This window comes from Schistocerca piceifrons, chromosome 2, assembly GCF_021461385.2.
Source record: "Schistocerca piceifrons isolate TAMUIC-IGC-003096 chromosome 2, iqSchPice1.1, whole genome shotgun sequence".
In the NCBI taxonomy this organism is placed as follows: domain Eukaryota; kingdom Metazoa; phylum Arthropoda; class Insecta; order Orthoptera; family Acrididae; genus Schistocerca; species Schistocerca piceifrons.
This window is the reverse complement of record NC_060139.1, coordinates 510,630,178-510,657,418: the sequence shown is the minus strand read 5'-3', so window position 1 is coordinate 510,657,418 and position 27,241 is coordinate 510,630,178. Positions and strand designations below refer to the sequence as shown.

General features: G+C 42.7%; 1 protein-coding gene across 1 annotated transcript in view; it reads left to right on the top strand.

Moving 5' to 3' along the window:
- LOC124775525 (juvenile hormone esterase-like) overlaps nt 1–27,241 on the top strand; it is a 156,194-nt gene that overhangs the window by 70,746 nt on the left and 58,207 nt on the right. The gene's annotated exons all lie outside the window — the stretch shown is intronic.

Here is a 27,241-nt window from a genome sequence, read left to right as displayed (position 1 = left end):
ACAAACCCGACGTTCTCCACCAGGGAAGGACCAGGAGAAGAAGTCCCTCGAATAGCCACAACCACCTTCCATGAAGCCTTGGTATGGGAGACAAATTAGCAAAAGAAACTCCTCCCACATTGCACAAACCAATTGCACTGTCCTCTACTCATTAAACCTCCCCTCTTGAGTGTTCTGTTGGTCTGGTAGCCAATACACACACCACCAGGGTTCCCACGCTGTGAGGAGAAAGCCTCTACTTTGCATATCCTGACAGTAATTAGTCAACAACTTCAGATCTCTCTGATCTGAAAAAAGAAGAGGCATCGGTATCACGGTAAGTACGGTCATGTTTAGGTAAAAAATCATCTGCCTAAATGGGACCACAGTTGATGTAATCTTTCTAGGTTGACCATTTCCAATTTCTGAAAGAAGGCTGTTACGCTTCCCAGACAAGGCACTATCGAAATATATATTTTTGCCACCCATTAAAAGAGCATAGCGAATTACTGGCGTCAGGTTTGCGTGTGTGTGTGTGAGGGAAGGGGGGGGGGGGGCGGCGGGGGAGGGAGGGTTATAGTACTACCTCCACTAGACACATACGCCAGTTGCTCTGTTTGTATCGTCCCAGCTTCTCACATGAGAATTCATGGAGTTTTGCGGTCTTCCCACCATTTACACAAAAGCTCAGTGTGCAGCAGTTTCACTTAAATGGCTTCCTCAACCCGCTTTCAGCCATCTGGCCACCTTCTATGATGGACTGGCGCCTGGCCCAGGTATAGTATTTTGCGAACTGGTGCACTTGTAAGTAGAAGGAGGAGAGCGGCAAGAAGTCCCTCTGCAGAAAGACCCATTGAACACTATTTCCCAGAATCACTAGCATGTCGTCACTGTGCTCAGTATTTATGGATTCCAATTCATCTTGCTCCCTGTTCTTGGCTGTCGCCACGGAGGCTCCCACACATGAAGTTACAATAAATTATACCCAAAATTTCCTTGTTTAGAAAAACTCATTAATCACACATAGCAAATGTAGTACTGGGGAACACTGAGATCATGCCCTAAAATACGAAAATGGCTCTGAGCACTATGGGACTTAACTTGTAAGGTCATCAGTCCCCTAGAACTACTTAAAACTACGTAACCTAAGGACATCACACACATCCATGCCCGAGGCAGGATTCGAATCTGTGACCGCAGCGGTCGCGCGGTTCCAGACTGTAGCGCCTAGAACCGCTCGGCCACCTCAGCCGGCCCTAAAATACGAATGACAATCTGATTGAAATTGTTGGTAAAGTGAGAGGTGGGCCACCTGCCATCCTTTCTGGCAGTACAATAACTCGTGTCTCTCAGAATCCATAATGAAGAGGTCAATAATCATCCAACCTGTGCCATGGTTAATGGGCCGGCCGGACTGGCCGAGCGGTTCTAGGTGCTACAGTCTGGAACCGCGCGACCGCTACGGTCACAGGTTCGAATCCTGCTTCGGGCATGGATGTGTGAGATGTCCTTAGATTAGTTAGTTTTAAGTAGTTCTAGGTTCTAGGGGACTGATGACCTTACAAGTTAAGTCCCATAGTGCTCAGAGCCATTTGAACCTTGGTTAATGGTTTTCTATACCCGTTTACTCCTAACAAACAGTTCAGCCAACAGCTACAGAAACAAAACACCATACGAAAGTGTATGGTGTGTAAAACTCTATGACTAGACTAGTATGAGTTGACTTTGTGGCAAGTGGAAGAGAAAAGACTAGCGGGTAGCGCCCTGTCGACTATATAATTATAGTTGGAGTAAAAACTCAATGGTAGGGAGAAAGCTATGAACTTCTTAAAGGAACCATCCCAGCGTTTGTCTTAAATAACACAGAAAAAGCATTCGATATCTACATTATACTGGCCAAAAGTGGATATCAGCTTCAGTCCTTCCGAATCCTGTTGTACCTGTATCGGAATAATACTTTAATTTACCTCCTCAATGATGATCTCCCACTGTTTACTTCGGTGTCAAAATTTCATTCAAATCAGACAAATTAACATGCAAAAACATAACATCAACACCTGTAGAATTTTCATAATTTTGAACAATTATGCTAGCAGAGTTGGTACAATGCATATCACTAAAGACCTTATTGCTGACTACAAGCATTTAATCGTACCCTGTAGCCCTCAACTAGAGCACTAACACATTTTGTCGAATATATATTGCAACATTACGAAAAACGTGCGCTACTGCGACATCATGTAAATACAACAAATGTTTAACTTCTGTCATCCGCCAAAATGCCTCTGAAATGGTTTGTTTCAGCAAATATGAGATGGAAGTTCTTAACAAGTACAACGGTTCAGCCGGCCGCTGGTGGCCGAGCGGTTCTGGCGCTACAGTCTGGAACCGCGCGACCGCTACGGTCGCAGATTCGAATCCTGCCTTGGGCATGGATGTGTGTGTTGTCCTTAGGTTAGTTAGGTTTAAGTACTTCTAAGTTCTAGGGGACTTATGACCTCAGCAGTTGAGTCCCATAGTGCTCAGAGCCATTTGAACCATTTTGAACACCGATTCAAAATATAAATTCTTGATACAGTTTGAAAGCATACGAGAGTCGGTTTCTTTTAGTTCGCTTATACTGTTCATTTCGTGTGGTCAAAGATTTGTGCTGCACCCACCTCATGACGGATGCACGTAGCGATGGATCCTGACACCAGTGAAGCTCAAATTGATGACTCCTCTTTCCTGAGTAAAATGTAATTTATCATTACGATTATTAATGAAGCTAGCTGATTGATGCATCGCTGTCATATAGCACTTTCTTGAAATCAAAGACACCTAGAACCATTTTTGATTCGATGATCGGACAGGTTGGAGACTAAATTCTCATAGACACCAGTTTCATGTGAGATCATATACTGAGTTTATATGTTAATATTTTATTGATTATAAAGCAAAAGGAATTGGTCGTACTAACGTCATATTACTTATGCTGGGTGTCCCAAGAGGAATGGTCAGTATTCCGTGATATGACAGCAAAAATCATTGGATGCACCAAAGTCTAGTAAACATAGGTTCTAAAATACCTTAAGAGATATGAGCACTTCATCCTACATACTGTGAAACAAATCTCTCCTACTCCCAGCTGCATCACTTAAGAGCTATCAGCATTTGTTCATCATCGCTACTGTAAAACATTTCTTCTACTGGAGAAGTACTCATATTCCTTAAGGTGTGTATTTTAGAGCCCATGTTTATCTGTAATTCTTTTCTTGTTTTGATCCATATTATTACCACTCAAAATGTAGAAAGCAAAGAGATTAGGAGAGATTTGTTCCATAGTATAGAAGATGTGGAAATGGTAATGGCTCTTACGATATGCATTTTAAAGGCCATGTTTTTGTTTCGAATGATTGTCTTTGTCATATCGCTGAATACTGACTATTCCTCCTGGGATACCCTCTATAGAATATCTTCAAAATCGTTACACTCTTCGTCTGAGTAATTGTCGTACGCAAGAAAATTCGCTCTGTATTCTTCTAAATGTTACGACACGACCTCGGAAGTTTATTTTAACATTACAGAACTTTCCACACTAGTAATTAATTACTAATACCTTCTAATGAAACGTTATGTTTGCCTCTTGCATTGTAACACGTAATCCAACAAACTTTTAACCTATCTCTCTCCACTCGAATGTACCTCAGCTGTCTGTTCATCTCATTTTACAGACACTTACCATTCTGGACATAGCCTCTTGCAACAGAAAATAGACGTGTAAGGTTGTCTCGGGGTCTGTTCAGAAAGTAAGGTAAGATTCGGCCCGAAATGGAAACTACAGTGAAAATCCGGCGGAACTTCTCACAGATTTGTTGATCAGGATCTTTAGTAGGCCAGTCGACTGCGTCTCTTTTAAGTTCTGAGTGATCATGTAAAGATGCCTCGATCAGTGGTGTTCCCGCCATATATGAGGACCTCGCGAGAGATTTCATCCGGTGGCATCCAGCCGACATAACAAAACTGTCCTGCATTTCCTTCTTCATTACAATTGTCGGCCGCACTCTGCAGGGGCAATGGAGATGTTCCTGTAGAGTCTTCGATGGTAAGTGTTTGATCACCCACAATACAGACCGTAATTGGCTCCTCATGAATTTCCTCTCTGCTCGCATTAACTGCTGACTATGATGACGCATGGAGAACTGTCATGACTCACTTTGCACGCTGTGTGGTTCTTTAGTGGATACAGCAACGAAGAACAGATGCCCTTCATGAACATAGAATTAACATATTAGTTTATCCTGCATCTAATATGAAAGAATAAAAATAATACATCAGTTTGTCGTCGTAGTTGCAGCGTCAGTTGCTAACAGTGAAATCGAATGTTGAAATATAAATGGATACAAAATAACTTGCAATTCAGGCTTTAGTACTATGGAATTCAGTAAATGATGAGTCCTGACCTATATGAAAGTCTATAAATGTCATTCAACACCCAAACACACAAAGTAGACATTAGTGTATGAATGTTCTAATCTAAGTAAACCCACCGCTAGAGCTCCGGAGATGGGCTGCTACCATCTCATTGGCAGTGGTGTAATCGCTCGTGGCAATGCCCTCATGTCACTGTAGCAGCTGTACGATGCATGGTGGTGTAAGTTGTGGCTCAGGTACTTCAGTAATTCCACCGCTCGAGCGGTGTAATCGTTGGTGGCTGCGCTCTTATGCCATGCTAGTAGGTATAGGATTCACGGTGGCGTAACTAGCGGTGCACGTACTTACGTAAACCCGCCGCTCGAGCTCCAGAGAGGTGATGCTTGCATCTCATTGGCAGTGGAGTCATCGTCAGTGGCAGCGCCATCATGCCGCGGTGGCATAACTGGTGGTGCGCATACTTAAGTAAACCTGCTGCTTGAGCTCCGGAGAGGGGATGCTAGCATCTCAGTGGCAGGGGTGTAATCGTTCTTGGCAACGCCCCCGTGTTGTGGTGGCTGCTGTAGTTTTCACTGTGGCGTAATTGGCGGCGCGCATACTTAAGCAAACCCATCGCTCGAGTTCCGGAAAGGCGATGCTTGCATCTCATTGGGAGCAGTGTAATCGTTCGTGGCAGAGCCCTCATGCCATGCTGGCGGGTGTAGGATCCACTGTGGCGTAACTGGTAATGCACCTATTTAAGTAAACCTGCCTCTTAAGCTCCAGAGAGGGGATGCTTTCATCTCATTGGTAGCAGTGTAATCGTTCTTAGCAGCGCATTCGTTCGCGGTGGTGGCTGTAGGATTCACAGCTATGTAACTGGCGGCGCGCGTACTTCGCGTTCCAGGTAGGATAAATGTCAGGAGCAGGCAAAGTACGATATGAACTCACAAATTTCAATAAGGTATCTTCATGTGAATGTGAAGATCGAAGTTTTGACACTTGCTTCTTGGACGTTCGAACCAAACGTTCTGCCACGTTGTTAGATTGTAGCTGCCATGAGATGCTGAATTCCAGTGTTTGCAGAACTGTGCTAATTCCTTGGAGGAATAAGGAGATACATCGTCAAAAACAATTTTTTGTGACCACTCTTCGAGAGAAAATACAGAAGCGAGCTCCTTGACATATTCGTCGAATGCTCTGGGATGAAAAAAAAAGTTAATTTTCTGTAGCCATCCACGATAATCAACCATCATGTTTGTCAGAAGGGGCCAGCAATGTCTATACGGTAGTATTGCCCGGAAGAATCATTGCCATGGACAATCAGACTGTGGCCACGAAAAAATTCCTGGTGCGGAGCTGCTGAGTGTCTGCACAAGCGAGACATTGTGCCGTCACATATTCAGTTTGCTTCTCTAAAGCAAACTATGTACAATGCTGAAGCACCATCGGCTTAGTGCGAACTGTTCACCAACAATCTCTATGCAGAAGTCTTAACATCAGCTGTTGCAACAAGGCGGAGGTTAAAGCTCTGCCGGCCGCTGTGGTCTAGCGGCTCTAGGCGCTCAGTCCGGAACCGCGCGACTGCTACGGTCGCAGGTTCGAATCCTGCCTCGGGCATGGATGTGTGTGATGTCCTTAGGTTAGTTAGGTTTAAGTATTTCTGAGTTCTAGAGGACTGATGACCACAAATGTTAAGTCCCATAGTGCTCAGAGCCATTTGAACCACTAAAACTCTTGTCTGTTCATTAGGCGTGTGAAGCAAAATCACATCAGTCAGAAGAGATAAACTATTGCGTCGCACAAGGTATCTTCGCACTAACGGATCTGGAATACATTTCCGAGAGCGCGGCCAACCTTTGCGAATGTAACTTTGTAGCAATCATAGCGAGTAGTCATGCTCTGTGGCTTGTGGAATCCTCGATGAATCAATAAGTAGAAATCCATTGCTTCTGAATCAAAAGAATAAATATGTAAACAAGAAGGTTCCGTTGCGTCGAATACTGCATCTGAGCTGACATGTAAACGAGACAATGTGTCAGTGTTTGGGTGTTGCGCCGTCGGGCGAAATAGGATTTCGTACTGGTAATTTTACAATAGTAGTCACCAACGTTGAAGCTACTGCAGCGTGCGGTCGGGAACTCGATCTGATGCAAGAAACAGTGCAGTGAAAGGCTTGTGGTACACGACCACGAAAAACTTTCTGCCACACAAGTAGTGACAAAACTTTGTGTCACCATATATTAAAGCCAGGGCATCCTTCTCCAGATGACTACAATTAATCTGAGCAATGTTTAAAAGTTTGGAAGTAAATGCGATGGGGCGTTAAGTTTTCCCAGATTTGTAGGATAAAACTAGACGCCATGGGACGAGGCATGGACTGCTAGCAGCAGTGGTTTGAGCGGATCGTAGTGCATAAGGCAAGACTGATAAAGTAATGAATTTTTCAGTCTTTGAAATGCTGGGTCAGTCTTTTGTCCATTGGAACGGAACATTTTTACGTCTTCGGTGCTTCAGAGGTGTGGCAATTTGCGCTGCATTAGGAATGTAGTAAGTCAATTTTCCAAGAACAGCATGCAGTTCATGGAAGTTCTTAGGAGACAATAATTCCTGAACTGCTTGCAAATCGTTCGCCGAAGGACGAGTACCATTGGCTCGATGATATGTCCTAAGTATTCAGTCATTTTGTTGAAAAATGAGCATTTCTGCAAGTTAGATTTGAAGCCCGCCTCGGTTAAAATTGGAGAAAGGTAGTCCAAATTGTTAAAGTGTTGTTCCGGTGATTGTTCCGAGACAATTAGGTCGTCAAGATAAAACGATAAGGTACCCTGGACGTTACTTTTTCGAGTAATTTTTGGAACAACGAAGGCGCGGAATCACTTCCAAAATGTATGCATCAGTATTCAAACAAGCCCATATGAGGACTCACAACAAAAGCTTTCTCTTCCTCTTCGTCCAACGGTAATTGAAGGTAGGCTTCTGCAAAATCAGAACTGTCCTCCCGCTAATCGATCCAAAATATCCATGGGAGCTAATAAGAATCAAAGGCGGTCTATGAATTTACCGTGCTTTTGCAATCCGCAAAAAGACGAATCTTCCCATTTGACTTACGAAAGGCGACTATGGATCATGCCAACTGACTTAACAGGTTTTAAAACACCAGCAGATTCCAGTTTCCGAATTTGTGTAGCAACGTCGTCGCATAATGCATGCCGCACAGGGTGCAACCGGCAAATTATGGGTTGTGCATTAGCTTTCAGCATTATGTAAGGGTGAAAATCTTTTGCACTTCCTAGAGTACCGTCAAACAAATGTTGATAATTGTCTCAGAGTTGTTGAATTGCGGCTGGGCAAACTTTTGTCAATGACCTGCACATTGTTTTATATGTCTGATCCGAAGAAATCAAACGCATCAATGCCGAAAATATTTGGACTCATGCGTGAGTGACCAACCGTGAAAGGTACTTCCTTATTCTTGTTCTTGTATATTGCAAGTAAGTGGCATTTTCCAAGCACGGAAATGCTGTCGCCGTTACAGGCGGTGAGATGTTGACTTAACGTGTGCAAAGGTGGTTAGCCTAATTTTGTACATGTATCTAGGTTAAGCAACGTATAGAAGTTCCAGTATCTAGTTTAAAAGACGCTGAGTGGTTTCAAATTTACAGTGTAATCCACAGTTTGCGGTGTGTCCTCTGAATACAATTGTACATTAAACACTATTCGACGTTCAAGTGATCTAGCCATTGAATCAGTTGCGTCTAATGCTAATGCAATATCCATTACTTCACTCAAAAACATAGGAAATTCCAAACGAACCTTTCTTGATATTTCCGGTTGTAGCCGCCTCAAAAATGCATCAAGAGCCCTCTGCTCTGCTTCCCACAACAATAGGAGGTTAACCCTACCATCATTCGTGAGCCCATAGGCGCATACATTGATTTTGCGAATACTGTCGACGAAACTTTCAATCGATTCCTCCTGCTTACGAAAAACCCTTGTAAGTAGTTTCCGACAATATCTTGGTGTTCTTCCGATATCCCTCTATTAACCCTTCCTGAAAATTATCAAATGCTTTAGCATTTCTCAAATTCTCATTACTCATGACATGTGCTCTAGCATCTCCAGTTAACTTCAGTATAGCAACATGTAATAAATGCTCCTTACTCGATTTCCCCAATTTTGCGGCTGTAGCCAAATTCTCAAAAAAGATAAAAAACATCATCCTCGTGTTTCCCTGAAGACGGGGTAACCAGTATCGCAGTAGTGCCATGCAGGGTGGGTGGGTTTGGATGTGATTGCTCTTCCTCCACCGTGTGAGGTAAGTCACCTCTATCAGTAATTTGTCTACCCGATCCCAAAATTGCCCAATAACCTCAGGCGCTGAAAGTTCCTTCTCTATGGCTACAATTTAACCAAGAGAAAAGTATACCCAAGAATATAAAAATGATCCGGGAAGAAAAACAGGAAATGGGACAACGCAACAGGCTCGAAACTAAGATAACTGAAATCGGCTCTTACTTCCTTTTCTGCGAGGCACACTGTAGCTCTAGGAGCTCCATGTTACTGAATCCTAACTCCACATTGTAAACGGATCACATTAACGGGCACGGGAGTCCACTGTCCGTCGCTGGAATTGAACGTGGGTTCTCTGCTGGGCATGAGGAAGAGGGCCTTTTTTACGTGGTGCTATGGCTGGGGTAGGGGTTGTTTGTCTCAAGTGAATCGATAACTGGTGGGCAGGAATATTACTCGGCTAGATCTGAAACCTCATTTGCATCGATAACTTTTTAGCACTTCACTGAGGAGAGGGCTGCGATGCTTTAGAATTTCGGTCCTCAATCTCTGATCTGATGAAATATGAATGGTAGCATAGCGAAACGTTTCATCCTGATGCGTTCCGCCATAAACACAACTGAATTGCAGTAGTCATGACCTGCATTTCCACGATCCATTTTTATAGGACTGCTCACTGCGACGTTACGTGCAGAAAAATTCATACTGTGCAATAGCAATGTGTATTTGACCCTCAAAAAACAAATCTACTCTCGCAATTGTGACCTCATATAGCTGGGTTTGGGGATCACTGGCGAGGAAAATTTCACTATAAGGTGTACACTCTTACACACGAAAAGAAAAATTCATGACATGATCCAACTGTGATTTTGTAGGCATCTAAATGTTGATACAGCTGTGTTATGTATTCTTTCCATGTTTCCTCCGTCTCATTGAAGTGCCGGAAGGGCAGCTGAATTCCTTCTTTAGCGTCTGGCGCCCTTTGCTACTGAGCTGCTTTCATTTGTACGACGCAAGAAAATGCTGATAGCAGTTATGTTATTTGTTGACTCTGAATATGAGCAAGAGAAGTTAGACGCTGCCCAACACTTAGATGTCTTTCTCTCTGATTTGCCATGATTCTTTAAATATATAAGCTTAAATATTTCAGCTTCGGTATTTCAACTTAATATATGCACACGCACAGGATAGAAATCAATAGAACGAAAAAAAAAAAAAGAAAATTGTCCAGCTGTGGTGTCCAAAACTCCTTGTTCCACTATCGAATCCTCCTCGCCAGTTTGTTATGATTTCCTTTTCACGCCATGTTGTTCTTTAGTGGATACAGGAGCAAGGAACGAATACCATTCATGAACAGATAACTGAAATACTAATTTATTCTACTGCGTGCCTACGGAGTATTACCTCAGTTGTGCGACTGGATTCGTGATTTCCTGTCAGAAAGGTCACAGTTCGCAGTAATAGACGGAAAGTCATTGAGTAAAACAGAAGTAATATCCGGCGTTCCCCAAGGAAGTGTTATAGGTCCTCTATTGATCTACAGGGTGTTACAAAAAGGTACTGCCAAACGTTCAGGAAACATTTCTCACACACAAATAAAGAAAAGATGTTATGTGGACATGTGTCCGGAAACGCTTAATTTCCATGTTAGAGCTCATTTTAGTTTCGTCAGTATGTACTGACTCGCGACTGGGGAAGACCTAGAACGACGAGGACACCTGCAATGGACGAGTCAATTCTTCGTGCAGTTGACGATAACCCTAATGTCAGCATCAGAGAAGTTGCTGCTGTACAAGGTAACGTTGACCACGTCACTGTACGGAGAGTGCTATGGGAGAACCAGTTGTTTCCGTACCATGTACAGTGTGTGCAGGCACTATCAGCAGCTGATTGGCCTCCACGGGTACACTTTTGCCAATGGTTCATCCAACAATGTGTCGATCCTCATTTCAGTGTAAATGTTCTCTTTACGGATGAGGCTTCATTCCAACGTGATCAAATTGTGAATTTTCAAAATCAACATGTGTGGGCTGACGAGAATCCGCACGCAATTGTGCAATCACGTCATCAACACGGATTGTCTGTGAACGTTTGGGCAGGCATTGTTGGTGATGTCTTGATTGGGATCCATGTTCTTCCACCTACGCTCAATGGTGCACGTTATCATGATTTCATACGCGATGCTCTACCTGTGCTGCTGGAACACGTGCCTTTACAAGTACGACACAACATGTGGTTCATGCTCGATGGAACTTGTGCACATTTCTGTCGAAGTGTTCGTACGCTTCTCAACAACAGATTCGGTGACCGATGGATTGGTAGAGGCGGACCATTTCCATGGCCTCCACGCTCACCTGACCTCAACCCTCTTGACTTTCATTTATGGGGGCATTTGAAAGCTTCTGTCTACGCAACCCCGGTACCAAATGTAGAGACTCTTCGTGCTCGTATTGTGGACGGCTGTGATACAATACGCCATTCTCCAGGGCTGCATCAGTGCATCAGGGATTCCATGCAACGGAGGGTGGATGTATGTATCCTCGCTAACGGAGGACATTTTGAACATTTCCTGTAACAAAGTGTTTGAGGTCACGCTGGTACGTTCTGTTGCTGTGAGTTTCCATTGCATGATTAATGTGATTTGAACGGAAGTAATAAAATGAGCTCTAACATGGAAAGTAAGCGTTTCCGGACACATGACCACATAACATATTTTCTTTCTTTGTGTGTGAGGAATGTTTCCTCAAAGTTTGGCCGTACCTTTCTGTAACACCCTGTATATTAACGACATAGGAGACAATCTGAGTAGCCGTCTTAAATTGTTTGCTGATGATGCTGTCATTTACTGTCTTGTAAAATCATCAGATGATCTAAACGACTTGCAAAATGATTTAGATAAGATATCTGTATGGTGCGAAAAGTGGCAATTGACCCTGAATAAAGAAAAGTATGAAGTTATTCACATGAGTACTAAATCAGCTAATTTTTCATTACGCGGTAAGTCACACTAATGTGAAAGCTGTAAATTCAGCAAAATTCTTAGGGATTACAATTACAAATAACCTAAATTGGAACGATCACATAGATAATATTGTCGGTAGAGCAAAACCAAAGACTGCGATTCATTGGCAGAACACTTAGAAGGTGCAACAGGTCTACTAAAGAGACTGCTTACAGCACGCTTGTCCGCCCTATTCTGGAGTATCGCTGTACGGTATGGGATCCGCATCAGGTCGGACTGACGGATGACATCGAAAAGTACAGAGAAGGGCAGCTCGTTTTGCATTATCGCGAAATAGGGCAGATAGTGTCACAGACATGATACGTGAATTGGTGTGGCAATCATTGAAACAAAGGAGTTTCTCGTTGCGACGGGAACTTCTCATGAAATTTCAATCACCAATTTTCTCCTCCGATTTCGAAAACATACTGTTGCCACCCACCTACATAGGGAGAATGATAATCACGATAAAATAAGAGGAATCAGGGATCGGACAGAAAAATTTAAGTGCTCATTTTTCCAGCGTGCCGTTCGAGAGTGGAACGGTAGAGAGAGAGCTTGAAGGTGGTTCATTGAACCCTCTGCCAGGCACTTTATTGTGAATAGTAGAGTAATCCCGTAGATATAGATGTAGGTGTAGATCTAATATCAAATAGTAAAAATTGTGGTGTCACCGCCAGACACAACACTTGCTAGGTGGTAGATTAAATCGGCCGCGGTCCATTTAGTACATGTCGGACCCGCGTGTCGCCACTGTGTGATCGCAGACCTAGCGCCACCACAAGGCAGGTCTCGAGATACGATAGAGCACTCGCCCCAGTTGTACGACGACATTGCTAGCGACAATACAGACGAAGCCTTCCTCTCATTTGCCGAGAGACAGTTAGAATAGCCTTCTGCTAAGTCCATGGCTACGACCTAGCAAGGCGCCAATTGTAACAGTGCATGTATCTTACGAGTCGCATTTGTATAGTCAAGAGGGATGTATCACAAGGCATCATTAAAGTTAAGTATAAAGCAGCTACGTACTTTTCTTGCTACCATTCAATAGTTATCCTGTTCCAGAATTCTCGCCCGTCGGCGTGTGTGTACGCGTGCCTTTCAATCAGCTACTACCGTGTGGCGTAACAGTCTTGTTACGTCACTACAAAAATAATATATAAATTTGTGGCAGTGGTTGCAGCGTCAGTTCCTAACAGCAGATTTAACTATTGGAATACATACCGATGCAAAATGATTTCCAGTTCAGACAGTCTTCAGTACTAAGACCGTTCAGCAAATGACGAGTCCAGGCAAGTATGTAAGTTTTTAAGAGTCATTCAACAGGCAAACCCACAAAATGGCGTTACTGCATGAATATCTGATCTTAAGCAACAGGCTTCTGGAGATCTAGAGAGTAGATGCTTGCATTTAATTGCAACGGCGTAATGGTTTGTGACAGCGCCCGCGTGGGGCTGTGGTGTCGTAACTGGCGGCGCGCGTATTTGGAAGTGTTGCCGATCGGTTTGTGGTCCACACCCCAACAACGAGCGGCAGACCAGCAGAGAGGATTGGCGGCAAGCGCAGGAGGCTGCCTTCTATCAGGAGGGTATTGGAAACCTAGTACAATGCTACGCAATTGTCTAAGTCGTGTGTAGGGAAGTAGCTCGAAGATGTAGCTAACTGTTGCAAATTATAATTTTTTTGTTTTTCACTGTAATTGGACCGTACTTTCGGAAAAATCTTTGTGTATATATATTTTATACACGGCGGTGACTAATGTGGTGTCGGGTCTCCTTTTTCCCGCCTTTTGTTCGACTGACATTTACACAACAAGTCGTTGGACGTCCCCTGCAGAAATATTGAGCCACGCTGCCTCTATAGCCGTCCTTTGTTGTGAAAGTGCTGCGGTGCAGGATTTTGCGCACGAACTGGCTTCTCGATTACGCACCATAAATGTTCGATAGGTTGCCAAATCATTTGCTCGAATTGTCCAGAATGTTCTTCAAACCAATCATCAACAGTTGTGGCCTGGTGACATGGTGCATTGTTGACCGTAAAAATTCAAAAATGTTCAAATGTATGTGAAATCTTCTGCGACTTAACTGCTAAGGTCATCAGTCCCTAAGCTTACACACTACTTAACCTAAACCTAAACTTAAACATGTGCATCCTTTGTTCCTTGACAGTGTAACAATATACGTCTTTCGAGGTTAATTACCAAGAAGGTAATTGTCATGTTAGGGTTCCCGGTTTCGTACAAACATTGTCGTCATTTATGGTTCAGTTGGCTCTGAGCACTATGCGACTTAACTTGTGAGGTCATCAGTCGCCTAGAACTTAGAATTAATTAAACCTAACTAACCTAAGGACATCACACACATCCATGCCCGCGGCAGGATTCGAACCTGCGACCGTAGCGGTCGCCCGGTTCCAGACTGTAGCACCTAGAACCGCACGGCCACTCCGGCTGGCCATCTTTTATGTTCCAGTTGAGAATTGATAACTGATACTGGTTCCAACGTCAATATTTGACGTGTCTTTCTGGTTAGTGATCGAGTCTCGATAAGGCAAAAAGCTTTGCTTGGTTAACAATGGCTTTACGTTCTGGGTTTGCATCCGATCTTTGTGTACAAGTAACTGTTGATGAGTAATGTGAACAATGATACTACTTGTGATTCGGTTATAATGTTGAGATTTCCGTAGAGTGCTTGCCGCCGTTAAGCACGTTTTCTTTTAATTGCTTAGTATCACATAAAGTTGATGCGAAATCACTCCCCGTTGAACGTTGAACGACGTTCAGCAAGTGTTAGGTAAACCTTTTGGTCAGCAAAGAACTTGTTTCCAATTGCCTTACAACTTTGTAAATCCATACACTGTGTGAAATATTTAATTGTGCCTAAGGATTACTGAACGATTTATGTGACAAAATTAGTTGTCCCATAACGTTTGAAATGTCACTTATTGTAGTTAAATTTTGTTTAAAAACGTTAAGGACTGTCTGATCTCTTCTGTGCTATCGTGGTGTTACTTTACATTTGGACGGACTGTCATTAAGATCGGTGGTCTCTAGTAGTGTCTAGCGGTGCCCATTGTGTATCTTACAATGACTGTACTGTGGAGGGTTGCGACGATGTGCAACACAGGTATGTTATGTTGGTTGCATACATTCAGGTGCAGCCTACACGTTGGAATTCAAGCGTGACCAACTTTTTTTGCTGTCGAGTGTACATGTTACATGTATTGCAACAATAATGAAAATCATGTACTTTTTCCGTACTTACTCTGGTGATTTCGTTTGAAACCACTGCGGCTGCAGAGGTAGTATTAGAAGCTAATGTTGTTGTTAATTTCAGTTTCGCAAAATGTGTTCTCGCAAATTAAAGGATGAGGAAGTTCTGGCATGTCTTTTAGAAGAAATTTCTTCTGATGTGGACTCTGAGATTGACAGTATCAGTGGTATTGGAAGTGATATTCTGGCTGAAGACAGTGATCTTGATTCACAAGTGCCAAGACCAGTGATAGCTAATGTTGTTTCTGAAAGTGAAAGTATAATAGTTCTGCAAATTACAGTGATTACAGTTTCTGTTCTGAAAATAACGTTCCACTAATAAGGTCTTTGAATTTTACATGGGCAAGGGATGACAGTACGACGCAAATGGCTGGTTCAAATGGCTCTGAGCACTATGGGACTTAACATCTATGGTCATCAGCCCCCTAGAACTTAGAACTACTTAAACCAAACTAACCTAAGGACATCACACAACACCCAGTCATCACGAGGCAGAGAAAATCCCTCACCCCGCCGGGAATCGAACCCGGGAACCCGGGCGCGGGAAGCGAGAACGCTACCGCACGACCACGAGCTGCGGACTACGATGCATTCTTCGACTTTTTAGAGGAAATTCGTGTCAAAGTAATACTGAAAACTGAAGGTCAAGGTGTGCTGCTAGTTGATTTCTTTTTATATCTATTTGGGGACAATATGCTGGAACACATAGTATTCCAGACTAATCTTTATGCGATTCAGAATGGTAAGAATTACAGATCTCTAGAAAAAGATGAACTCAAGGTGTTTTTGGCTATAAATATTCTAATGGGTATCAAACAACCTTGCGCATATCGTGATTGCTGGTCATCACACAACGGACTCAGAGATGAGTACATTTCTTAACTTATGTCACTGAAAAGATTGAGCTGGAATTTATCTCATATACATGTAAATGACAATGTCCTTATGCCACAAAAAGGGAATAAATGTTACGGCAAATTGTATAAAATTGGACCACTAATAAATCAATTACTGACAAGGTTCAAAGAATGTTATGCTCCAACTAAGGAGCAATCTGTTGACGAATGCATGGTGGAATTCAAATGGCGAATATCATTGGAACAGTATATGCCTCAAAATTCCATCAAGAGAGGGTACAAAATATGGGTCAAAGCTGACAAAATGGGATGTATCTGCGATTTTGAGGTATATACTGGGAAATCAGATGGTGCAGTGGAGAAATGTGTGGGAGAGAGGATTGTAAGAGATTTGTGTAAAGCCTTAGAAGGCAAAGAATATCACATATATTTTGTCAATTTTTTTACTAGTGCTCCACTTTTGCAGACACTAAAACTTGATAGTATCCTAGCCTGTGGTTCCATTAGAGCTCATAGAAAAGGACTTCCCTCTTCTGAAACGGGACAATGAGCTGCGGAGAGGAGAAAGTGACTGGTCAGTTCGTTCTGATGGGATTGCATGCATGAAATGGAAAGATAAACGTATTGTCACGTTAGTGTCAACAATTGACTCACCTGTAACTTTGAAAGAAGTCGGTAGGAAAGAAAAGGATGGCACAATTACAAAAATACATTGCCCACAGGTAGTGAAACCTTATAATTCGAACATTGGATGTGTAGAAAAAGTGGACGTGATGAATAGTTTCTATGTAATTGATAGAAAATCTAGACGCCGGTGGCTCAGACTGTTTTGGTATATGATTCATATTTCTATTGGAAACGCATTTATATTGTTTCGACTAACCAAGCCGAATGAAAAGAAACAGCTAAAGGTTCAAATGGTTCAAATGGCTCTGAGCACTATGGGACTCAACATCTCAGGTCATTAGTCCCCTAGAACTTAGAACTACTTAAACCTGACTAACCTAAGGACATCACACACATCCATGCCCGAGGCAGGATTCGAACCTGCGACCGTAGCGGTCGCGCGGTTCCAGACTGAAGCGCCTAGAACCACTCGGCCACCAACGGCCGGCACAACTAAAGGAATTTCGGCGGCTTGTTGTAGCTGGCCATGCAGGATCCCGTGTTTTCAAAGACAGTCCTGGTCGCCAAAGCACATCATCTGAACCATGCGCCAAAAAGTGTAAAACTGTTGTTCCAGTGGAAAAACGCACAACAGAATCAAAACATCTGCCAGTACATGGCACATCGATGCGATGTGTACACTGCAGCACAAAAAGTAATCCACATAGAAGCAGATGGACGTGTTCTTCCTGCCAAGATGCTTTGTGTTTGTCAGTAGAAAAAAACTGTTTTGTGCTCTATCAAGGAAAGTAATGAAGTTTAAGGTGGTGGTCTCATTTGAAGCCACCGCATTTATTGTGCAGTGGTTTCATTTGAAACCGCTCTGTACCTGCCTTTTTTCACATTTTTTCATAATATTGTATGAGTTATATCCTAATAAAACAAAAAAACTTTAAAAAATGATTTTAGTTATTTTGCGTCTGAAAGGGTTAGGCGGAGAGCAAGGGATCGACATGCATACCATTCAGTTTCAATGTCAGCGGTAACCTTCGAGGAACTGATATCTCACTGATAACGGGAGTGGTGTCCCGCTATCTCACCCACACCGGGCGCGGCAGGCTGACCACCGGGTCAGACGGCTGACAGACATGGCACGAGTAGGAGGCGCGGTGACGGTGACCATCCCGCAGGGCACGCTCAGGGGCCGCAAGGCCAAGACGCCCTCTGGCCGGCCCTACAGCGCATTCCAGGCCATCCCGTACGCGCTGCCGCCGGTCGGTCCTCTCAGGTTCAAGGTGAGCACACGTAACAACTACTTTTACTATGACGAAGTAGTTTGATCAAGCTAATCCTAGCTGCATTTCACTTGTGAGTCATCGGTCCTCAGGATTCATGCGGCCTACCATTACTTTTTCTCCCTTGCCAAAATCTTCTGAGAAAGCACTTATACCCAACATCCTGAGTCATTTGTGGAATACATTCATATTTCGGTCTTCTACAATCTTTTCCCTCTACATCTCCCCTTAGTACTCTATTTGATGTTTAAACATATTCTACCCTATTGTCCCTCCTGGTCGACGTTTATCAAATATCACTTTCTTCGTCCTTTCCCCTGACAACCGTCTCATATAATCAGTCCACCTTTTTTACAACTCCTCCTACAACGCATCTCAAACACTTAGATACTTCTTAAATTTCCTCGCAGCCAGTGCTTCACTTATCAAAACCTCTGTCGGTTTTCGGAACGCTTGCGGACGAAGGTTGCTACGATACAACTCTCAACGCTCGTTTATCGTGTACAATCCTCTTTACCCATGCACAACTGCTGCAACGTACATCCTTTCGAAACTGCATACTGTGTTTGAAATAATTATTCCCTCTACGGTTTTTACGGACCGCACTCTCCGCCATTACCAAATTGACAATCCCTTCACGCTGCGGCATGTGTGATATCAGCCGATACTTCTTTTTAATCAAGTTGTGACACAAATTTATTTTCTCCCCAAACCAATTTAGCTCCTATTCGTTAGTCGTCTTATCTGTCCAACTAATCCGCCGCAGCAGGTGAGTAGTCTCTGCGGCTGTCTGCTCAGTCAACGATCCAGATTCGATTCCCGATGTTGTCAGTGATTTTCCTTGCTGGGATGGCTGGGTCGGCGTGTACTCAGCCTCCTGAGGCCAACTTAGGAGCTCATTAAGAGATCCTACAACGATCGGGAGAACTGTGAGCTGTCCACCTACATACCGTTTCCAATGACGTCTTTGGCAGAGGATGACACGGTGGTCGGTGATGCCCAATTCACTGTCTAGCACATTACCTACCAATATAACCTTGACCATAGTTTTGTAGCACCACGTTTCAAAAGCTTCAGTTTATTTATAGTGTAGGCTGATTATCAACCAAGTTTCACTTTTCTACAAGGCTGCTCTTCAGTTCTTATGTTCAGAAACTTTCCAACAGTTTAATTTGTATTCTTTGTACCAAATATGTCTTTTTCGTAATCATTTTTCTTACTATTGTCAGTCTGTATCTTGTATAACTTCTACTGAGCCTATTTTCAGTTATCTTTCTGTCCTATTGTCATAACACCTACTTTTTACAGTGTTCAGTTTCCTTATCTAATACCCTCATGATTTGATTTAATTCTGGTACATTACTTTATCCTTGTTTTACTGATGTTCGTTTCGTTACCTCTTTTCAAGATACGGCCCATTCCGTTCGACCGATCTTTCAGAGCCTAGTAGACTGACAGAATTACAAAGCCAGTGACAAACTTCTAAGTTTTAATTTAGTGACCCAGCACTTTTATTCCCCTCCAAAATTTCTTGTTGGTTACCTATACTATCTGCAAAGTATCCAGACTGAATAACATTAGAGACAGGATAAAGCTCTATCTCTCTCTCCCTTCTCAACCATAGCTTCACTTTCATATCACTCGAACTGTAGTCTGCATTCCGTGCAAGTTGTGTGATAACCTTTCACTTCTTATATTTCATCCTTGCTGCCACCTAGTCAACATCGTCAGAAACGTTCACTAAATTTACGTCTACCGTAAACGTAGGTTTTGCCTCCTCCACTCCGTGTTCTACGACCAGTCGTATCGTACAAAGTTTGACGAGAGCAGTGTTTTATCATAGCAGTGTTTGATCATTATGAAGAAAGAATTCCAACGCAAAGGCGACTAGCTGCAGCCGGAATAGAGGACTTATTTCTCAAAAATTTCGTGCAAGACGAACAGAAGATGTGAAATATCTCTTCCCTCTCAACCTCCTACTTTTCGTCTCTGCTTTACATTCACCAACTCAATAGCAAACTGATAAACATTAGATCATCGTCCACAACGACAATGAGAACACTTTTGATGAGAAAACAAATTTTTGAAAAGCGATTTTCGCACGTCTTTCCTCCTTCTAATACTTCTCGTTACAACAGAAAAGATGGAGTTTCGACAAACAGTGAACCACACAGCGACATGGTAAAAGGAAAAAAAACGATAAAACAAGTTATAAATGGCTATGAAACAATTAAAACAATCGTGAAAGGAATTCGCAGACATCAGCGCAGGGCATTTCGGTGGAGGTTGCCGTAGATATGCATAGATGGAGAGGCTTACGCAGGAGAGACTAGCATGAGGATCTGCATTTAACCACTCTTCGAAAACAAAACGACAAAGGATTAGAGAATGTGATTGTAGTCTCAGTGTAGCAGTTGACCTCTCTCAGTTTTCTGGCAGTGTCTCGATGTTAGTCAGGTCATATGAAGGAATGCCTCGTAGATTTCAGAGGTTTTCGATGTAGTTAGGAAGTTTATTTTTAATACAAGGTGCTTTTCCTATACCACCAGTAATGAACATCTGTCCTCCAAGTTGATACTCATACAGACAACAGTAATGTCACTGTCTCACTGCGTGATCAGAGGAAAGCGCTGTTTTTGCCTCAGCCAGTTACTAGAAGGATATTACATATTTTGTTCTAACACTGACGGTAGGTAAAAAAAAACAATCGTATTCAAACGCAAGCTTGTTGAAACAGTCATTCTAGCTTTCTGTCATTAACATCACATCATCTGCAGGATGTTCTACCTTTAAGTTCAAGTATTCGTTATGTTGTAACAGATGATGTTTCTGACTGCTGCGTTGATTTTTTTCTGATATCAATTAAAACATATGTGAAGCAAGTTGATCGACATTGTTGAAGGAAATTAACAGTCTCTTAGCGTTATTTCAGAAGTGTACTCTGCGGCACAACACAGGCTAAAGGGATCCCAGAAGACTGTCGTCAGGCACGTCTCAACGGAATGTACCTGCCGATCGAATGTAATTTAATTCCTCTCGTTATTAGATTTATAGAGATAATACTATCTCCTGCTACGAACCTGTCAAGTATTCTTGCGATATGATATCAATTCACATGTTAGATAACTCCGAAATCTGCGAAGTAGTTTTTTCAAGTTTCCTCGTCACAGTATATCGATGTTTTCCACCTCACGTTTATAACTTTGTTAATCGTTTCATTTCTAAAAAGGCTTTATTTTTTGTGGTCGATTAGACGTCAAGTAAAGGATCCAATAAGTAATAAACTGTTTTCAGCTACTGGTTGGGTAATAAGAAGGGCGTTGATAGCACTTAAAGTATCAAACGCTCAGAGAACTAAAACATCAAAAAGTGGTACTAAGAAGGTCACAGTGTAAAATTTCGTAAATATCGAGCACATTAAATTTTTGTCATTATCTCAGAAGGAATGTACTATGTAAGCTCACTCTCTACTTCTACATCTATATAGATACTCTACAAGCTACCTTACGGTGTGTGGCGGAGGGTAACCCTTAACACTACTTGTCATTTCCTTTCTTGTTCCATTCGCAAATAGAGTGAGGGAAAAATAAGTGTCTATATGCCTCCAAATAAGCCCTAATATCTAGTACGTTATCGTCGTGGTCCTTACACGCGTTGCATGTTGGTGGCAGCAAAATCGCTCGGCAATCCGCTTCAGATGCCGATTCTCTAAATTCTCTCAACAGCTTTTCTCTAAACGAACGTTGCCTTCCCTCCAGGGATTACCATTTGAGTTCTCGAAGCATCTCTGTAACACTTACGTGTCCTTCGAATCTACAGGTAACAAATCTAGCACCCCTCCTCTGCTCTGATGTCTTTCTTCAATCTGACCTGGTATGGATCCCAAACACTCGACTTATATGCAGTCTCCTTCATCGGCAAATCACTCGTTGCTATTATTCAAGAAGTCTTCGAGACAGATATATGTGAACTTCTCGTATACCCTCGTACCTTCATTGACAGCCTCCAATTGAGTAACGTGCCAAATGCTTTACGGAGATCTAGAAACATTGTTCGCAGTACTTTTTTTGAGTCATCAGTCTTCTGACTGATTTGGTGCCTCCTATACCCCCCCCCCCAACCCCCCCCCCCCTACCCCCTCTCACGAATTTCTCTCCTGCGCCAACCTCTTCATCAGAGTAGCACTTGCAACCTACGAACTCAATTACCTGCTGGATGTATTCCAATCTCTGTCTTTGTCTATAGTTTTTGCTCCCTACAAACCCGTTTAGTGCCCTCTCCTTGTTAGCGTTTTCCACATATTCCTTCCCTCTAAAATTATGTGCAGAACCTCCTCATTCCTTACCATATCGGTCCACCTAATTTTCATCATTCGTCTGTAGCACTACATCTCAAATGTGTCGATTATCTTCTAGTTTTCCGACAGTCTGTATTTCACATCCATACAATGCTGTGCTCCAAACATACATTCTCAGAAACTTTATCCTCAAATTATGACCTATGTTTGATACTAGTAGATTGCTCTTGGCCAGAATTGAACTTTTTGCCAGTGCTACTCTGTTTTTGGTGTCCTCCTTGCTCCGTCTGTCATTGGTTATTTTGCTGCCTAGGTAGCAGAATTCCTTAACTTCATTTGGTTCGTGACGATCAATCCTGATGTCTCGCTGTTATCATTTCTGCTACTTCTCATTACTTTTGTCTCTCTTTGATTTACTCTAAATCCATAATCTGTACTCAATAGGCCGTCCATTCCATTCAGCAGATCATGTAATTCTTCACTTTCACTGAGGATAACGATGTCTTCAGCGAATCGTATCATTTATACCCTTTGGCCTAGAATTTTATTTCCACTCCTGAATCTTTCGTTTATTTCCCTCATTGCTTCTTGATGTACAGATCGAACAGTAGGGGCGAAAGACTACATACCATTTTAATCCTAGTATTTCGTTCTTGGTCGACCACCATCATTATTTGCTCTTGGTTCTTGCACTTATTGTGTGTTCGCCCTCTCTCCCTATAACTTACCAATATTTTTCTCAGAATTTCGAACATTTTGTTCCGTTTTACACTGTTTTTCTAGGTCGACATATCCTATGAACGTTCCTTGATTTTTCTTTAGTCTTGTGTCCACTATCAACCGAAACGTCAGAACTGCCTCTTGGGGTCATTATTTTTCCTAAAACCAACCCATTCCTCGGTATATTATTCTTATCATTAACGTCGATGCATGAGCTGTTAAGCTGATTGTGCACTATTCTGGCACTTTCAGCTCTTGCAGTCTTCGGAATTCCGTGGATGATATTTTTCCTAAAGTCGCACGATATGTTACCAGACTTATACAATCTACACACCAACATGAATAGTTGTTTTGTTGTCCCTTCCACTAAAGATTTTAGAAATTCTGATGGAACGTTATCAAACTCTTCTATCTTATTTGATCTTAGGTCCTCCAAAGCTCCTTTAAATCCTGATTCTAATATCTGGACAAAGTTCAAAACCATCATTCAATATGTGTTAGATGAGTATGTGCCAAGAAAGATAGTAAGAGATGGAAAAGAGCCACCGTGGTACAACAACCGAGTTAGAAAACTGCTGCGGAAGCAAAGGGAACTTCACAGCAAACATAAACATAGCCAAAGCCTTGCAGATAAACAAAAATTACGCGAAACGAAATGTAGTGTGAGGAGGGCTATGTGAGAGGCGTTCAATGAATTCGAAAGTAAAGTTCTATGTACTGACTTGGCAGAAAATCCTAAGAAATTTTGGTCTTGTGTCAAAGAGGTAGGTGGATCAAAACAAAATGTCCAGTCACTCTCTGACCAAAATTTTACTGAAACAGAGGATGAGAGACTAAAGGCCGAAATACTAAATGCCTTTTTCCAAAGCAGTTTCACATAGGAAGACTGCACTGTAGTTCCTTCTCTAGATTGTCGCACAGATGGAAATGGGAATGGAAATGTCGTGTGGCTAGGGCCTCCCGTCGGGTAGACCGTTCGATGACAAAATGGTAGATATCGAAATAGACGACAGGGGGATAGAGAAACAATTAAAATCGCTCAAAAGAAGAAAGGCCGCTGGACCTGATGGGATACCAGTTCGATTTTACACAGAGTACGCGAAGGAACTTTCCTCCTTCTTGCAGCGGTGTACCGCAGGTCTCTGGAAGAGCGTATCGTTCCAAAGGATTGGAAAAGGGTACAGGTCATCCCCGTTTTCAAGAAGGGATGTCGAACAGATGTGCAGATCTATAGACCTATATCTCTAACGTCTATCAGTTGTAGAATTTTGGATCACGTATTATGTTTGAGTATAATGACTTTTCTGGAGACTAGAAATCTACTCTGTAGGAATCAGCATGGGTTTCGAAAAAGACGGACGTGTGAAACCCAGCTCGCGCTATTCGTCCAAGAGACTCAGAGGGCCATAGACACGGGTTCACAGGTAGATGCTGTGTTTCATGACTTCCGCAAGGCGTTCGATTCAGTTCCCCACAGTCGTTTATTGAACAAAGTAAGAGCATATGGGCTATCAGACCAATTGTGTGATTGGATTGAAGAGCTCCTAGATAACAGAACGCAACATGTCATTCTCAATGGAGAGAAGTCTTCCGAAATAAGAGTGTTTCAGGTGTGCCGCAGGGGAGTGTCGTAGGACCGTCGCTATTCACAATATACATAAATGACCTTGTGGATGACATCGGAAGTTCACTGAGTCTTTTTGCAGATGATGCTGAGGTGTATCGAGGGGTTGTAACAAAGGAAAATTGTACTGAAATGCAGGAGGATCTGCAGCGAATTGACGCTTGGTGCATGGAATGGCAGTTGATTCTCAATGTAGACAAGTGTAATGTGCTGCGAATACATAGAAAGATATATCCCTTATCATTTAGCTACAAAATAGCAGGTCAACAACTGGAAGCAGTTAATTCCATAAATTATCTGGGGTACGCAATAGGAGTGATTTAAAATGGAATGATCATATAAAGTTGATCATCGGTAAAGCAGATGCCAGACTGAGATTCATTGGAAGAATCCTAAGGACATACAATACGAAAACAAAGGAATCTGGTTACAGTACGCTTGTTCGTCCACTGCTTGAATACTTCTCAGCAGTGTGGGATCCGTACCAGATAGGGTTGACAGAGAAGATCCAACGGAGAGCAGCGCGCTTCGTTACAGGATCATTTAGTAATCGCGAAAGCGTTACGGAGATGATAGATAAACTCCAGTGGAAGACTCTGCAGGAGAGACGCTCAGTATCTCGGTATGGGCTTTTGTTAAAGTTTCGAGAACATACCTTCACCGAGGAGTCAAGCAGTATATTGCTCCCTCCTAGGTATATCTCGCGAAGAGACCATGAGGATAAAATCAGAGAGATTAGAGCCCACACAGAGGCATGTCGACAATCCTTTACACGAACAATACGAGAGTGGAATAGAAGGGAGAACCGATAGAGGTACTCAAGGTACCCTCCGCCACACACCGTCAGGTGGCTTGCGGAGTATGGATGTAGATGTAGATGTAAATGTAGAAATCGACTCCTGTTTTTATCTTCTGTCATCATACGAACTTTGCCCTCCTAGAGGCCTTCAACCTACTCTTTTCACCTATCCGCTCTCTCCTCAGCACATAACAATGGAATTCTGATTACACTCTTAATGTTGCCACCCTTGCTTGTAACTTCACCGAAGGTTGTTTTCACTTTCCTACACTCTGAGTCTTTGTTTCCGACTATCGTTTCTTTTTCGATTTCTTCACGTTTTTCATGCAGCCGTTTCGTCTAGTGGACGAGCGGTTCTAGACGCTTCAGTCCGGAACCGCGTGACTGCTACGGTCGCAGGTTCGAAACCTGCCTCAGGCACGGATGTGTGTGATGTCCTTAGCTTAGTTAGGTTTCAGTAGTTCTAGGGGACTGATGACCTCAGATGTTATGTTCCACAGTGCTCAGAGCCATTTGAACCATTTTTCGTCTTAGATCCTCTGCACCTCCTGTTTCTTTCATTCCTCACCGACTTCTATTTCTGTATTCCTAAATTTCCCTGGACTGTTTTTTTCTTCCTTCTTCCATCGATCAGTGAAGTATTTCTTCTGTTTCCCACGGTTTCCTTTCAGTTATCTTCTCTGTACGTATGCTTTTCTTTGCAAAGTCTGTGACTGCCCTTTTCGCAGATGTCCAGTGCTTTTCAACTGTACTGCCTACTGGACTACTCTTTGTACCTGCACCTGCAGTCTTCGAGAATTTCTGGAGATATCACCATTCCTTAGTACTTCCGTATCCACTTCTCTGCATATTGATTCTTCCTGACCAATCTCTTAAACTTAACCCTACTCTTCATCACTACTACATTGTGATCTGAGTCAATATCTGCTCCTGGGTACTCTTTACAATCCAGAATCTCATTTCAGAATCTCTGTCGGGCCATGATGAAATCCAAACGAAATCTTCCCGTATCACCCGACCATTTCCAAGAATATCTCCTCCTCTCGTGATTCTTGAACAGAGTATTCGCTGTTTCTAACTGAAATGTATTATAGAATTCAATTAATCTTTCCCCTCTCTCATTCCTTATCCCAAGCCTATATTCTCTTGTAACCTTTTCTTCCACTCCTTCCCCAACAAGTGCATTCCAGTCCCCCATTACTATTAAATTTTCCTCCCTTTGTGTATTGTGTTACCCTTCCAAGATCCTCATGTACGTCCTCTATCTCTTAATCTCCCACTTGTGACGTCGGCACGTTTACCTGACTTATCGTCGTCGGTGTTAGTTTGATGTCGATTCTCATAAGAATAACCCTATCACTGACCTGTTCACAGTATATTCACAACGAATCCTACTCCCGTTATACCATTTTATGCTGCTATTGATATTACCCTGTACTCATCTGACCAGAAATTCTCGTTCCATTTCCATATCACTTCACTGACGTCTACTGCCTCTAGGTTGAGCCTTTGCATTTCCCTTTTCAGATTTTCTAGCTTCCGTATCACATTCAAGCTTCTGACATTCCGCGCCCCGACTAGTAGAACGTTATCCCTTTGGTGGTTATTCGATCTTTTTTCATCGTCACCTCCCCACTGGCATTCCTCTCCCGGAAATCCGAAGGGATGTGAGATGTTCCGGAATCTTTTGCGAATGGGGAGATAATCATGACTATCTTTCAATTACAGCCACATGTATTGTGCACAGACTTTACGTGTGTTTAATGCAGTAGTTTCCATTGTGTTTCCATCGTCATGCCATTGACCATTGCTGATTCTTCTGCCTTCAGGCGCGCTTCCCTACCCCAAGGGCAAGAGAGTGCCCTGAACCTCTGTCCGCTCCTCCGCCTTCTTAGACAAGGTCGTTGGCCGAATGAGGGTGACTTCGTATGCCGCAAGTCTTTGGCCGCCATTGCTGATTATTAGTCAAAACTTAAACAGTGGCGTATTTCGAACCCGGCACCGAGGACTTTTTGATTAAGAATCAATGACACCACCCATAGACCACGAGTATATTCCGTAGTATATCATATGAGAAAGGGGAAGTTAAGTTTGGCACGAGCGATGC